A 16,542-nucleotide genomic window follows, 5' to 3' on the forward strand; every position below is an offset into this window, starting at 1 on the left:
TATTGTAAAGCCCATCAAAGAGGGAACAGTGAAATTATAAAGGGAAATCGAAAAGCAGATCAAGTGACAAAAGAAGCAGCTCTAAAAGAGTCAAAATTTGAAGGAGCCTTAATTCCAGCCACAGTATACTGAAAAGAAGATAAATTGGCAGAACAATTAGATTGTTCTACTTAAAAGACTGTAAGACCAAAAATGCAAAATCTAGCACATCTTTTAATTATTATATTGTTACCGAAATCCGGAATAAAACTCCTTACCAGCAATGAGAAGTTAAGAAGCAGGCACTCCTTTATTGCAGCGCTGGGCACACAGGGGATCACTCCACCTGGTGTGTGCACCTGTCTGATTTAATCATGCAGGTTAAATACACACCTGTTATACATATTCACTAAATTTCTGGAAATGTCATACATAATCATCAACTGTCTGATAAATCATTAGCATATGTAAATGTCCCTTTACGCAGGTGTGGTGAAGTCTCTGGTGGTCTTCAGAAGCCCTCTGGTGGTCTTCCACAGTCTTCCTCACTTTGTCCGATAGTTGACCTCTCTTATGTGATTCTGCGCAGTACGATTTTCACCATCATGTATTAGATTTACATAAAAGTACATTCAATGTTAATTCTTGAATTTAACGTTTCTAGTGATTGGCCCTCAGTCACACCACCTTTTCAATATTCTTATACTAAACCATTCATTGGTTAATCTTACTTAATTCCACTAACTGGAATCTTGATCAACGTGGGGTTTCTAAGCAACAGAACTAAGGTCCATAACGATCTCTCTTAGTTTCTTAGGACAAAACACTACAAACTAACAAATCAGTTGAAGTTTCTATGATTAACTAATTTTAGACATACTTATTTTCTTATGACAGTATACAGCACATTTTGTATGTTCCTAAGTTTCGATGACTACATTGCGAGCTTCAAACCCCTATATTCTACAATCTTTACTTTTTGATCAAACCCAGCTTATATAAAATTTTAACTTATCAGAATATTTGTAACACCTACTTTACAGTGTCACTGATTGTGGAGTCTGTTTTCCGCACATCGGTTTGGTGAGCCAGGCAGGAGACTCACTGCTCGGCTGCGGGACGGACTGCGGAGCGGATGCACCTAGGCGCATGTCGCGGTAGAGACGGACACGACAAGTAATAGATCACGCAAAATGGCTACTTTATTGTTCTAACATACCTTTTTATCCCCTTCTTCAGAGTATGTGTTAGTATATGATTGGCTTAGTAACTAACAATTCATGATTGGTGAGTTTGTCAGGACGGTTCTTCTTATCACTATCTTGTTTTCGTACTGGTCTTCTTGGATCTTTCCAGACTTCTCAAGAATATACTACAAGCTGCTCAAGGTTGCGCTGTTCTCGAACTGTCAGGAATTCTGTAGACTAGTTGCATCCCCCAACAGGTGCACCCTGAGCACTATCCTCATCCTGCATACCAATCAACTGTGCAAGAAGGGCATGTGACTGTGCAGCACAGTCTTTTCTGGAAACAATGGAAAGATGTATTAACAGAGCATGTGGATCAAACCCAAAGCATCCCCAGAAGAACTAATTTACTGAACACGTACAGGTGAGACAGGGAACCAAAGGAACCTTAGTAGATATAGTAAATATATGGATGTAGATAGGAATTGTTTAATAATTATCTAGCTTATAATGAAGTTAAAGGAGTTTCAATAGAGGTAGACATGGCCCAAGGGGATGAGAAGTGATGTTTAACGTTTGCATTGTTGAGGCTGGCTGGGACAGGAGATAGTCCCTGATAAGAAGCAGCAGTCGACCCCAAGAACCAGCCAAGACCGGCCTTGTGATTTGGATAAATGCCAAGGAGCGACTGAGTCTGCGCAGGGACAGAAGGTTAAGAGTTCACCGTGAAGAAGACATACAGCCTTCATCTTCACGACCACCAGACGACCACCATAAGGAGGCACTGTGCAAGCGCCGTTGAGAGGAGACTATGGAAATGACTTCCTGGAGCTAATTTTAATATGAAGCAGGGATAGGTAATGCCTATGTATAGGTATATTGCGAAACTCTATGTATATGTAACACTTGACTGTATAAATTTAAAGCGAACTGCCAAGTCAGGCGAGCACGACTTTGGTGGGACTACCCCCTGTGCTGCCCAGCGCTGAATGAACATACCTACTTTACAATCTCACTGATTGTGGAGTCTGTTTTCCGCACGTCAGTTTTGGCGAGCCAGGCAGGAGACTCTCTGCTCAACTGCGGGACCGACTGTGGAGCGGATGCACCTAGGCGCATCCCGAGCACTTTCCTCGGAGGAGCCTCCGCTGCCAGCCGCTCACTGCGGGAGCAAACAACCTCCTGAAGCCGCAGACCAAACGGTATGTTTTACAGAGGGAGCCTGTATAAATACGGGCCAGGACAGCTGGTAAATCGCACAGAGATGTCTGGCGTGCAGCGTAGTCCCCGTATGGGAGGAGGGTACCCGGTATGGTAAAAAGGGTGTATTTGCTGAACGATAGAGCGGCCGCCAGCAATCTTGGGGGTAGATCGAGCAAATCCGGGGTGACTGCTGCATCCCTGTATCGGGAACCAGGATGGACCTGTCGATGACTGGTATATAAGAGGCAGGAGAAGGGTAAGCGCACCCCCTCGCAAGTGTGCTTGGTACATTTTTTTGCAGCTGCTGAAAGGTTGTCAACTGGAGCAATGATTGTATGATGTGAATGTTTGGAAATTTAATGTTAAAGACTTTGTGTGAGTATGTGGAAATGTTATGTTGAGATTTTGTATGTGTATATATGCTTGTTAATGTGTAAATGTCTAAAACTGTGGATTGAATGTTTGAGTAAAAGAGACACAGCTCAGCTGCGGAGCATGTGTGAAGTTCTGATCCGCAGTTTCATAACTCCACAAGGGGTATGGCCGGAGACGAACAAAGTGTGACTCACTGATGATTTGGAACTTGAATTTATATGTTAGCGTTGTAATTGTAAGTTTGAGTTTGATTATCTTAATCATTTTGTTGTGTTGGTATAAGAAAGTCCCTGTATGGTGCATCGCATAAATGTGGATATTTGAATGGTGTCTTTTACATCCAGGAAATGAGTGTATGCCCTTATATGTCCTGGAATGTGTGTGGTGTAAACAGAGGTTGCAAATAGATTGTGGAGGGGATACTGAATACCCTGAGTGTGGGGTTTGGACTCCCTGGGATAAGAGGGGATGAGCTACGTACAGAGTTGGGATTGTTTGTGGTTGGAAAGATAGCCGAAATAGTGAAATTGGTGTGTGAAAAGGAAAATTTAATCCTGGAAATTCGGGACGTGTGGGAGGAAAACTGGGAGAATTCTATAAAGAGGTGTAAGAAACAATTTGCATGGAAACTTATTAAAAGGAGAAGTTACAAAATGGGAAACAATCAAGGGGGAATATTGAGGAAGAGTCCTCTGGGTTGTGTTATTACCCACTGGAAAGATATTGTTGGGACCGGAGGTACGGAAAATAAAAAGAACCTTATTAAGTATTGCAATCAATGGTGGCCGTTATATAAGTTAGAAGGTGATGCTAAGTGACCACTTAATGGGTCAACAGATTATAATATTCTATTACAACTAATGTTGTTTTTAAGGAGAGAAGGAAAATGGGATGAAGTTTCGTATGCAGACATGATTTTCACCCTCCGAAACCACCCAGAGTGGCAAAGGGACTGTGGAATAGTACCCCCACAGGACCCTATGGTGCTCGCAGTTGAGCGAGAAAACAACAAGGAGCTTACAGGTAAACTGAGGCGGTGTTGTTCGGCATATAGTATTAGACAAAGATGTACAAAGACAAATAAAATCCATCAGGTACCAGAACAAGATCTGATTTGTTTAAGCCTCCCCCTCGACCACAGGAACAGGATGCAGACTTGGATAGAACTCCAACCCCCCGGACAGCCCTGTATCTTCCCGTACTAGGAAGAAAACTACCTCAACAGCTTTACAAGCACCTCTCCGAGAGGCAGTGAGGCTGGATGGTGGGACAATGTTAATCAGAGTACTGCTGACCTAGGGGAATGGAAAAAAGTTGCTAAAGATTATAGGAGTGATCCAGTAAGTGTAACTAAGCATTTCCAATTTATTGTAAAACAGCATAACCCTGATTGGAAGGATATACAGCTATTATTAGAATATATGACTGAGACAGAGAAACAGCTGATTTTAAAAACAGCAGGGAACCTAGCTGAAAATCATTATAAGATCACAGGAGGGGACGTTAAAGAATATTTCCCTCTCCAAGACCCAAAGTGGGATGTTAATAGATCTGCACATATGGAAAGATTGCAGGGGTATCAGGAGTGGATTACAAAAGGAATGGAGAGGGCAATCCCCAAAACTATAAATTGGTCAGCTTTATATGCAGTCAAACAGAGTCCTTCCGAGTCTCCATCCGAATTCCTGGATCGATTGAGGGATGTAATGCGCCGCAGCACACCGCTGGATCCTGGGTCAGAGGTAGGAATACAACAATTGGTCTCCCTGGTTTTGGGTCAATCTACAGGGGATATAAGGCACAAACTTCAAAAATTACGCACTACAGAGGGTAGGAATTTAGAAATATTATTAGATGAAGCATGGAGAGTATTAAGTAGCAGAGAGGAAGGATATAGGCAGGGGCAAAGGAAATTAATGGCTGTTATCCAGGAAGAAAGAGGGCCTAGACAAGGCTTGCCCCGACTGGGCAAGGATCAATGTGCTTTGTGTAAGAAATTTGGTCACTGGAAAAAGGAATGCCCAAAGAACAAGAAGGAGGATCAGAGGGCTCAAACAGGAAAAACAGTAGCCCATGTGAAGGGAGATTGACGGGAACCTGGGGAATCTACCCTAGCGGATCCACTGGTTATAATTAAGCTAGGGAAAACACAACAAGAAATAGAATTTTTGGTAGATATGGGGGCAACATACTCGGTTCTGAACCAAGCTTTGATGCCCCTGGGAGATGATTATGTCATGGTGAAAGGAGCGACTGGCCAAAGTGAAAAGGCATATTTTTGTAAACCTTTAGAATATAAATTAGGAAAACAGTGGTGCATTCATAAATTTTTATATATGTGTCGTGGTTTAACCCCAGCCAGCAACTAAGCACCACGCAGCCGCTCACTCACTCTCCCCCATCCAGTGGGATGGGGGAGGGAATCGGGAAAAGAAGTAAAACTCCTGGGTTGAGATAAGAACGGTTTAATAGAACAGAAAAGAAGAAACTAATAATGATAATGATAACACTAATAAAATGACAACAGTAGTAATAAAAGGACTGGAATGTACAAATGATGCGCAGGGCAATTGCTCACCACCCGCCGACCGACACCCAGCTAGTCCCCGAGCGGCGATTCCCTGCCCCCCCACTTCCCAGTTCCTAAAACTAGATGGGACGTCACATGGTATGGAATACACCGTTGGCCAGTTTGGGTCAAGTGCCCTGGCTGTGCATGAGAAGCTGAAAAATCCTTGACTTTAGTCTAAACACTACTGAGCAACAACTGAAAACATCAGTGTTATCAACATTCTTCGCATACTGAACTCAAAACATAGCACTGTACCAGCTACTAGGAAGACAGTTAACTCTATCCCAGCTGAAACCAGGACAATATGCCCAACTCCCCAAAAGCACATTTGGGAAGGGACTTGTTGGAACAACTGGAAGCAAAAATTGTATTCGAAAAGGGAGAAATTACTCTGGAGGTAAAAGATCAGCAATATATTAAAATATTGAGCCTAACCTTAACCAGTCTCCCCCTAGAAGGAAGCATTAACGAGGACATCTTAAACCAAGTGTACCTGGGGGTATGGGCTACCGATGCACCTGGAAGAGCGAAAAGTGCCCCCCCTGTTGAAGTTAAGATCAAGGAAGGCCGAAAGCCGGTAAGAATTAAACAATATCCCCTGAAGAAGGAAGACAGAGAAGGAATCCGACCGGTGATAGAAAATTTTTTGCAGTTGGGATTACTAAAAGAGTGTGAGTCTGAATTCAATACCCCTATATTACCTGTTCGGAAGCCCGATGGGTCATATCGGGTAGTCCAAGACTTACGGGCGGTGAATAAGATAACTGAAGATCTTTACCCGGTAGTGGCAAACCCATATACCCTGTTGACCGTATTAACACCTGAATTGACTTGGTTTACTGTTTTAGATTTGAAGGATGCTTTCTTTTGCCTCCCTCTCCGTGAAGCCAGCCAAAAATTATTTACATTTGAATGGGAAAACCCCAAGAGTGGTTGAAAGACCCAGCTCACTTGGACGGTGTTGCCACAAGGATTTAAGAATAGTCCTACCATTTTTGGCAATCAGCTTGCGAAAGACTTAGAATCCTGGGAAGCCCCGTCTGAGGAGGGGAAGCTGTTGCAGTATGTGGATGATATCCTGATCGCCACCAAGACAGAGAAAGATTGTATAATATGGACGGTGAGTCTGTTGAATTTCCTGGGACTTCAAGGGTACCGGGTATCCAAGAAGGCGGCACAGGTAATGCAACGCAAAGTTAATTATTTGGGCTATGAAATTAGTGCAGGACAAAGAACTTTGGGACAAGCCCGTAAAGAGGCAATATGCCAAATTCAGAGACCTCAGACCGTGAAAGAGTTGCGGACTTTTCTGGGAATGACGGGGTGGTGCCGATTGTGGATCTATAATTATGGATAGCTTGTTAAACCACTGTATGCACTGACAGCCACTGAGCAGAAACACCTTGAGTGGAATAAGGAGACCGAACGAGCCTTTGAGCTACTGAAAAAGGCTTTGATGTCGGCCCCGGCCTTAGGACTCCCAGATGTGAGTAAGCCTTTTCTTCTTTACTCCCACGAGAAGCAGGGCATTGCCCTGGGAATATTCGCACAAAACCTGGGCCCATATCAACAGGCAGTTGCCTACCTCTCTAAGCAGTTAGACACGACTGCAAAAGGTTGGCCTGGATGCCTGCGGGCGGTTGCAGCTGTGATACTGAATATACAGGAAGCCCGAAAGTTTACTCTGGGCCAGAAAATGACTGTTTTGGTGTCTCATACAGTATCAACAGTACTGGAAACAAAGGGTGGACATTGGCTCTCTCCACAAAGATTCCTGAGATATCAAGCTATATTGGTAGAGCAGGATGATGTGGAGATTGTAGTCACTAACATTGTCAACCCAGCTTCTTTTCTCAGTGGGAACACAGGAGAACCAGTACATCGCGACTGTTTGGAGACCATCGAAGCAACATACGCAAGTCGCCCAGACCTGAAAGACAGCCCCATGGAAAACGGGGAAACTTGGTTCACAGACGGAAGCAGTTACGTCCTAAATGGTAATCGACATGCGGGATACGTCATCACCACCAGCCAAGAGGAATAGAATCAGGAGCTTTGCCCATGAACACCTCCACACAGAAGGCAGAAATAATTGCTCTAACCCGCGCCCTGGAATTGGCCCAGGGCAAAGTTGTGAACATTTATACAGACTCAAAATATGCCTTTGGAGTTGTACACGCACATGGAGCAATTTGGAAGGAGAGAGGACTATTGAATTCCCAGGGGAAAAATATCAAACACGCAGAAGAAATTCTGAAGTTATGGAAGCTGTCCAGCTCCCTAAGAAAGTGGCAATTATGCATATTAAGGCACACCAGAAAGTGAGCTCAGATTTGGAAAAAGGGAATGAGCTGGTGGACAGAGAGGCAAAACAAGTGGCCGGAACAAACGTAAAAACTAGAAGGGGCTTTAATTCCTGATAGACAAATCTCCCTAAAAGGTAAGCCAGAATATGCCAAGGAAGATCAGAAGCTCATTACAGATTTAGAAGGGTCATATAATGAAGAGGGGTGGGCTCATACCCCACAGGGAAAACTAATCATTCCCTCTTGCTTACTGTGGCATTTGATACTGGAGGAACATAGGAAAAGACATTGGGGGACAGAGGCTCTGTATAAACATTTGATAAGAGAAATTGTGGCTAGAAATTTATATACCACGGTGAGACAAGTGACTCAACAATGCGATCTTTGCCTTCAGACTAATCCTAAGAATACCCCCAAACTAGAAATGGGTCAGACTGGGAAAGGCAATGGGCCTGGACAACAATGGCAAATTGACTTCACAGAACTTCCAAGAAAAGGCGGGTATCGATATTTACTAGTATTAAATGATACCTTTTCAGGTTGGCCAGAAGCATTCCTGTTGGGAAGTGGCTTGCTGAAAAAGGACATGGGCCTGTGGAAAAGTTGTGCGAGCAGAGTTCTGTGTGAAAGAATGTCAGTTTGAGCAACAAGACTAGGCCTTGGCTGAAAATAGCTGGCTTTACTGATATTGGGAGAAAAACAACAGCTGGTCTCGCTGTTATCAGGAGAAAGACAGGGACGGTGTGACCTTGGCATAACTTCACAAGTAACTTTTGAAGAAGTTCTCATGAGAAAGTTACTGAACACGCGTAGCTGCCAACCACAAGTGGGTGTGTTTTAGTAATGAATAAACATTAGCAATGTACCAATCGTATTAGGACTAGTAGGCATAATTATCGCAAACTGTATAAATATGAGCTATCCGTGCAAATAAAGTTGAATCACTGCTATCACTCATATTGGGTCGACTTATGTGCATTCCTCCGCCGCTCCAACAAATGGCGCCCGAACAGGGACCGAAGAAAGGGGAATTGGAGCGACGGACACTGAGAAGCACCGGTAGCAGCGACCGGGGGGCAAAAGATTAACCGAACGCTGATCGTCTTGGTTGGTGTGTTAACTCTCGTGCCTGGACCATCCAAAAGGGGTTCGCCGTCAGTGAGGGCTACTGGAAAAAGGCTGCAAAGACTTTTTAACCGAGGTGCCTTAATCAAGGTAGCACCAAGGAGTATCAAGAAGCCGGCCGGCAATGGATCAAGAGGTAGCCCTAAAATTATTACAGTGCTTTTTAGAAAAGCGGGGAGTAAACTGCATTAAGCAAATTTCGGGGTTAGTTGCTTTAGGTCGTGTTAAGGGATGCTTTAAGAATCCGGATTTATTATTTGAGGAGAGTGAATGGCGTAGATTAGGAGACGTATTATGGGATATGGTAACTGACGATGATAAATCAGCTAAAAAACTAATGAAGCAAGGACAGAAACCTTTCAATTAGTGTGGGTACAGCTTCTGAGCTTAGTACCTGGAATGCTATCGGAACCTCCCTATGGGATGAAATTAGTGACGGGTCTAAAGAAGTTAAAGATCTTGTAACTTTATGGAAATTGATTAAGACAACTCTGTAAAAAATGAAAGCAGATCGTAAAGCATCTGCGTCTGCTTTTGCTGCTCTCTCTCTCCAACCGCAAGCGAAAGGGAAAAGCGGGGAGAAAAACATAATGCAGCGAGAGAGACTTTTTGGAGCTTGTTCGCCTACTCTCGTGCCCTTGACTTCTGCTCCACTCCCTGGGACTGCCGATATTAATCAGCCATCCGACAGTTCCCAAGCCTCCCTAACCGTACGATTAAAGGAAACCCTACAGAATCAGGGAGTGAGTAAAAATCTGCCTACGAAAACACAGCCCCCAGATACCACCGTTCAACATGAACAAATTATACCTAGCATACACCCTGATTCAAATAATGCAAACAAGGACTTGTCTACTCTAATAATAGAACAAAAAGAGACAATGTTAGAATTGTTAAAGGAAATGCAGAAAACAGACGGGGAAACCAACCGCACCCGTGATAGACGCGGAGCCGCCTGTAATAGCCGCTTGTAATAGCCACTGCAGAAGAAAGGCAGAGACATTGGAGGGGTGTAATAAAAGATGCCATTATAGAAGGGACTATGCTCCAAGCATTCCCAGTTATTGCATCAAATGGACAGAAAAAATGGGAGGTGTTTGACTGGAAGGTCATTGAGAAATTAAGGAATGCTGTGAGTCAGTACGGAATCAAATTTGCGTTAACTCACCAAATACTGCAATTCATTTTTTCTGCTGATACGCTGATACCTCAATACTCGCTTTTGAAAATGCTACTGAAAAGACACGCAAAGCATTGTGTAATTTGCCGAAAAATGCAGACGTCGTTGATATGATAGAATACACGGATCGATCAGTGGACTCACAGAAAGTAGCCTATGCTGCCACAGCTCTCCAAGGAGCTACAAAGAAACACAAGGCCAGTAAGACACCCTTGGTCAAGTGTTCTAACTGTGGCAAACGTGGACACATTAGGAGCAAATGTACAGGTACTGTTAACAGTAAGTGCTGCAACAAGTGTAAGAAAGATAACCATACCACCAAGAATACAGGAAGAAGGGAAACTTTACACCGACTGCGAAGGCCCCTCACGCGGCGACACGAATGCAAGGGGCTTGAGCTGCCAGCCCTCAGGCAGCCTCGCAACCACCAGATCCGCCACTGCAGGAAGCTCCAGAGTGGATGTGGAAACCGCAGTCAACATAAAGGGACCATTGGGGTTTGGACTTAGTGCATTTTTAATGGGGCAATCTTCAACAGCTCTAGAAGGAATTCTGGTGCTCCCAGGGCTTATTGATGCAGATTATTGTGGGACTGTGAAAATTATGATTTATGTTGTAATCCCTCCTGTTTCTATTCCTAAAGGTACCAGAATAGCACAATTAGTTCCATTCAGGTCATGTGTTCCGAACCCAGGTGAAGTACAACGTGGAGATGGTGGATTCGGCTCCACAGGGAAACCGCAGGTATACTTTGCCATGGACACAACAAGAGGTAAACCAGAAAAGGTAGTGCAATTGGAAGGGCCCGATGGAGTTGTTGTCAAGAAACCGATGACAATCAATACAGGTGCTGATGTTATGATTATTTCACAATGCATTTGGCCTCCATCATGGCCATCGATCAATCCAAACTTTGGTATTGCAGGGATAGGGGGCACACAAGCCACCTTAGTAAGTCAGCTACCGATTACGTTTGTGTTCCCCGATGGTGAACACATTACGACGTGTCCGTATGTCATGACTACCCCAACTGAATTGTTTGGCCTCGTAGGCCATGATTTATTGAGCCAGATGAAGGCAATGTTAGTGACGCATCCTTTTTAGCAGCGGTCACTGAGGGGTAGCCAATTCTGAAAATTAACTGGAAAACAGATGAGCCTGTTTGGATTGATCAGTAGCTGCTAAATTCTGAAAGGCTACTAAAAATACAAGGGTTAGTTGAGGACCAATTGAGAGCGGGACATGTTGTCCCTTCTACTAGTCCATGGAATACATCAATATTTACCATTCCCAAGAAAAGTGGGAAATGGAGACTGTTACATGATCTCAGAGCTGTGAATGCGGTGATGGACAGTATGGAAGCCCTGCAGCCAGGTTTGCCATCTCCAGTTATGCTTCCAGAAGAATGGGATTTGTTAATTATAAATCTAAAAGATTGCACCCAGATGGCGCTGAACGGTTCGCCTTTTCGGTACCATCGATTAACAAGGCAGAACCCTATAAGAGATACCATTGGGTCGTGTTACCGCAATGAATGCGCAATTCCCCCACGATGCGTCAGGTGTATGTGGCCTGGGCATCAGAGCCTGTAAGAAAGCAGTTACCTCAGTAACTTGCCACAGGATGAGATTTTAACTCAATTGCAGGACATCTTAAGCCATCGCGGAGTAATAATCACTCCTGAAAAGGTGCAAAAGGCAGCACCTTGGAAGTATTTGGGGTGGCACATAAATGCTAGCAATGTTAAACCTCAGAAGGTTCAAATAACATGAGAAATTTCAATGTTACATGATGTTCAGAAGCTTGTGGGAGATATCCAGTGGGTGCGGAATCTTTGCGGTATCACTAATGGCAATATGACCCCTCTGGTAGAACTCTTGGGTATGAGAACACTGTGCAGATGAGAAATGGGAAATGACAGAGCTGACCAATTGGTTGCAGCGCCACGGGAGCCTCCTCCAGGGAATCGTTTTCAACAAAGCACGGCAATCATATGCGCTCTTGCACCAACCCGCTAGGATGTTAGCAAAGCAATTTGACTTACCACTTACTGACGCCCAAGGTATCTTTAAAGCATGCCCTGATTGTCAAGAGGAGGGGCTCGGCTTGGGCTGTGGGGTTAACCGATGAGGTCTTTTGCCATTGCAGTTGTGGCAAATGGATGTCACCCATGTCACGTGGTTTGGTGCAAAGCGTTCTGTGCACGTGTGTATTGATACCTATCCTGCTGCCATGTGGGCCACGGCATGAACTGGAGAAAAGGCCTTACATACTGAATGACATCTTCACGCTTCTTTTGCAGTACTGGGTGTGCCTAAAGAAATTAAGACGGACAACGGCCCAGCCTACGGTTCTACACGATTTGCTCGATTTTGTAATTTGTGGGGAATTCATCATGGTACCGGTATTCCACATCTTCCCACAGGACAGGCTATTATCGAATGGGCCAACCAAACCCTAAACGAACATGCTGCAAAAACAAAAAGGGGGAACCCAGGGCTTACTCCCAGAGGAACGATTGGCCAAAGCCTTATTTGTGCTAAATTACCTTAGATTGACAGGTGATCACAAAGACACACCAATGGTAGTGCATCATGTTCTTTTACAGGCAGAAAGGACGCAACAAAGTACAGGAATCATGGTAATGTATAAGGACCTAGAATCCGGGAAATGGTGCGGATCAGCAGAAGTAAAACTTACTGGGAGATCCTGGCTAAGTGGGTCAAGCCATGGCTTCGCACTGATGCTGGACCCGGAATTGTCCCAATGGCGACTGGCACGGCACCGGCGGGTGCTGAAGCCACTGATCCGACAGATTCTAACTAATAGAGTATTACTAGCGGACACTGAGTCCTTCAGACAGGTTTTTAGAACAGCGTGCCTTATTGTATATAGAACTTGCTTTAGGTAAAAAGTGTGTTAAGCATAATTTGATTAAACATAGCGTGATTACGGGAAGACAGTGTGGGGTAAATGTAAAAGTTAGTTAAAGCCAAAATTAGGGGTAAGGTCTATTTCCATTAATAACCTGGGAACAAGGTTGATTGTGTTTCCACAGATACAGGCCCACGACGGACTCCTGTTCGATTTGCACGACCATCATCATCTGGAGCATCATAGATGATGTGGCAATATGAATACCACCTCAGCCAAAAACTAATGTATAGGTCACCTTGGCTAACATAACAGGTCAAGATTCTCTGCGCATCGCAACTGTATCGTAAAGCCCACGAACCAATAGACAAGATGGCTATGACTCGTGCAGCGCGCCTGGCCAGCGAGCGCATGCGTCATAGGTTGCAACCGAGGCGGACTTTTGGCACCCGCTGGCCACGTGTGCTAAAACCCGTTCCTCTGCAAATGTATAAATACCGGGATTTTCCGAAGAGCATCGGGCTGGTGTACGGTGAGGCCATCGTTGCCTCTGTGGGGACGCCCACGGAAAGCTGGCACCTACCGATTGCTGGGCTGAGTTCGTGGAGCAAGATGGCACAAGAATGTATGGATGGTTCATTTTCCTCATAGTCCTCATGGTCTGGGTCATTAGGGGTAACAGGTTGGCTCAAAGAATTATGGGCATTATTGTAGTTACTGTGATTGTAGCTATTGTAATAGTTTTACCTTGTTCAGCTTATTAAGGAAAATGGCATCCCAAGTTATTAAGCAAGCCTGGATTGCTCAAAAACAAAAAGAGGGAGAAAGATTTAAACAGAGACCTACAGTGGATTCAACCTTGTTGTGGTATTACAAATACAGACTTACAGCCGCTGCTGGATTTATTGAGGGGCAGCGATAGCTTAACTTCTACAAGACAACTAAGTGCACCGGGATGGCAAGCCTTGGCAGCAATTGGACAAAAAAAAAGAAGTCACATCATCCATGTCTGGCAGATATGTTCCTGATTTACCCATAAATTTGAAACCTTATGCTGAGATTGATATGGAACACACTGACTGTAGTAAGCAGCATGACAGTGACACCGGTGATTGATCCACATCGGTTAACGCCATGGGACAGTAAGAATGTTTGGGTGTCACTAGCTAAAGCTATTAATCAAACCTCTTTTTGTGTGCTAATGTATTTTATTAGGTATAATGTTGTTTTTACTGTGTTTAATTAATTGTGTTCACAGATCTTTGCAAAGGGCAATACAGCAGGTGTTAAAATTTTACCTCAATCTATTCACAAACAGATAAATTGGCTGAAGAAACATACACAAAGATCCAGCAAGAAACTAGTTGGTTTGATGGGGTGTTAGAGTCAATATTTGGTGGGATAACACCACGGCTAATGTCATTGATTAAGGAAGCCTTACGGTGGTTGGGTATATTGATATTAATCTGTGTAATAGTTAAAATTGCGTATGGGTACATGATGAGAGGAGTCTCAAAGCTGACACACCAAGCTCTACTCGCACAAAAAGAAAAAGGGGGAATTGTTGGGAAGTGGCTTGCTGAAAAAGGACATGGGCCTGTGGAAAAGTTGTGCGAGCAGAGTTCTGTGTGAAAGAATGTCAGTTTGAGCAACAAGACTAGGCCTTGGCTGAAAATAGCTGGCTTTACTGATATTGGGAGAAAAACAACAGCTGGTCTCGCTGTTATCAGGAGAAAGACAGGGACGGTGTGACCTTGGCATAACTTCACAAGTAACTTTTGAAGAAGTTCTCATGAGAAAGTTACTGAACACGCGTACCTGCCAACCACAAGTGGGTGTGTTTTAGTAATGAATAAACATTAGCAATGTACCGATCGTATTAGGACTAGTAGGCATAATTATCGCAAACTGTATAAATATGAGCTATCCGTGCAAATAAAGTTGAATCACTTCTATCACTCATATTGGGTCGACTTATGTGCATTCCTCCGCCGCTCCAACACATTCCCAACAAGAACAGCTAAAGCCCAGGAGGTAACTAAAATATTAGTGCAAGAAATAATACCACATTTAGGGGTTCCAGCAACCATGTCCTCTGACAAAGGACCACATTTTGTCTCAAGAATAGTACAACAAATTAGCCGCCATTTGGGTATAGATTGGCAACTTCATATTCCATATCACCCCCAGTCGAGTGGTCAAGCGGAAAAAAATGAACCACTTAATCAAACAGCAAATTGTAAAATTGGGACAAGAAGCAAATCTAACATGACCTCAGTCTCTCCCTTTAGCCCTTTTGCGTATACGAACAAGACCAAGGATGAGGGAAGGACTGAGCCCCTTTGAAATGTTATATGGACGACCCTATGAAATACAGAAAGGGGTGTCTGTGCAAGCTGGGGACGAAATTGTGACCTCTTACATGGTAGCATTGAGTAAGCAGCTCAATAAAATCAAGAAGCATGTGGCTGGGACTCGAGGGAGAGGTTTAGATGGACCTGTACATAATATACAACCTGGGGATTATGTATATGTAAAGTCTCTTACAGAAAAAACCCTGGAGCCACAGTGGGAAGGACCATTCCAAGTACTACTCACCTCCTTTACTGCAATCAGAATCAAGGAACAGAACGTTCTGAAGAACGCTTTCACCAGAGTGAAAAAGACACCCAAAACTCCATGGAAAGTCACCACAAAACCCGATGGACACTTAGTTTTTACGCGGTAATATGGGCAACCATGGGGACAAGGAGCGTAACATGGGATGGGAACGTGTTTGTTCAACTCCACGAGAGTATTGCAAAAATAGTAAATCAAACTGATTGCTGGATATGTTCACGTTTTCCTAAGGGTCTTGGACGGGGCTACCCCGTAATTGCTACAGTCTTTTCTAACACCTCTGTGATAGCGGCAGCTTTTAATAACATGTCCCTCACAAAGTACACTAAAATACCCCCGAGCAGCTAGGGGACCTGTGCACTGTAATTGATGAATGCTGCTGCACCTATGTTAACCGAAAGAGACAAATAGAAACAGATCTCTCTCAAATTTGGAAACAAACCCAACTTTTACATTTAATGTCACAAGATGACACTTCATGGGGATTCACTGAGATACAGAAAAATTAACCTCCTGGTTACCAAATTTGGCATGGTTAAAACAATTGTTTATCACTGTAATAATCATCATTCTCTTGTCTGTGGTCCTTTGCATAGTAGTTCGATGTGGCTTTTAGTGCTGTAAGAGTACAGGAGACTCTTACAGTAAATAGAAAAAGAATCAGTTGCGATGAAAAGTTGAGTCCAACAAATATTTTGAGAGAATGCTAAATAAGGAAACAATACATTAAAATACTAGAGTTGGATATAGTAAAAGAATTTACTATTTTCTAGAAAAGGGGGGACTGAGAGGGGGAGCCAAAGGAACCTTAGTAAATATAGTAGATATATGGATATAGATAGGAATTGTTTAATAATTATCTAGCTTATAATGAAGTTAAAGGAGTTTCAATAGAGGTAGACATGGCCCAAGGGGATGAGAAGTGATGTTTAACGTTTGCATTGTTGAGGCTGGCTGGGACAGGAGATAGTCCCTGATAAGAAGCAGCAGTCGACCCCAAGAACCAGCCAAGACCGGCCTTGTGATTTGGATAAATGCCAAGGAGCGACTGAGTCTGCGCAGGGACAGAAGGTTAAGAGTTCACCGTGAAGAAGACATACAGCCTTCATCTTCACGACCACC

At 43.8% G+C, this 16,542-nt stretch overlaps 1 protein-coding gene across 4 annotated transcripts in view; it reads left to right on the forward strand.

The window, feature by feature from the left end:
- The window catches only part of LOC126035481 (endogenous retrovirus group K member 5 Gag polyprotein-like), a 432,730-nt gene that overhangs the window by 125,947 nt on the left and 290,241 nt on the right, over positions 1-16,542 (forward strand). The window contains exons 2-3 of one of the 4 annotated variants that reach the window (XM_049794123.1): positions 10,571-10,671; positions 12,230-12,488. The gene's annotated coding sequence lies outside the window, so the exon portion shown is untranslated. Of the gene's footprint in view, positions 1-10,570; positions 10,700-12,229; positions 12,489-12,535; positions 12,979-16,542 lie in introns of those variants that run through there. The other 3 variants (XM_049794121.1, XM_049794120.1, XM_049794122.1) reach the window with 3 other exon arrangements.

This window comes from Accipiter gentilis, chromosome W (assembly GCF_929443795.1).
Source record: "Accipiter gentilis chromosome W, bAccGen1.1, whole genome shotgun sequence".
Classification (NCBI taxonomy): Eukaryota; Metazoa; Chordata; class Aves; order Accipitriformes; family Accipitridae; genus Astur; species Astur gentilis.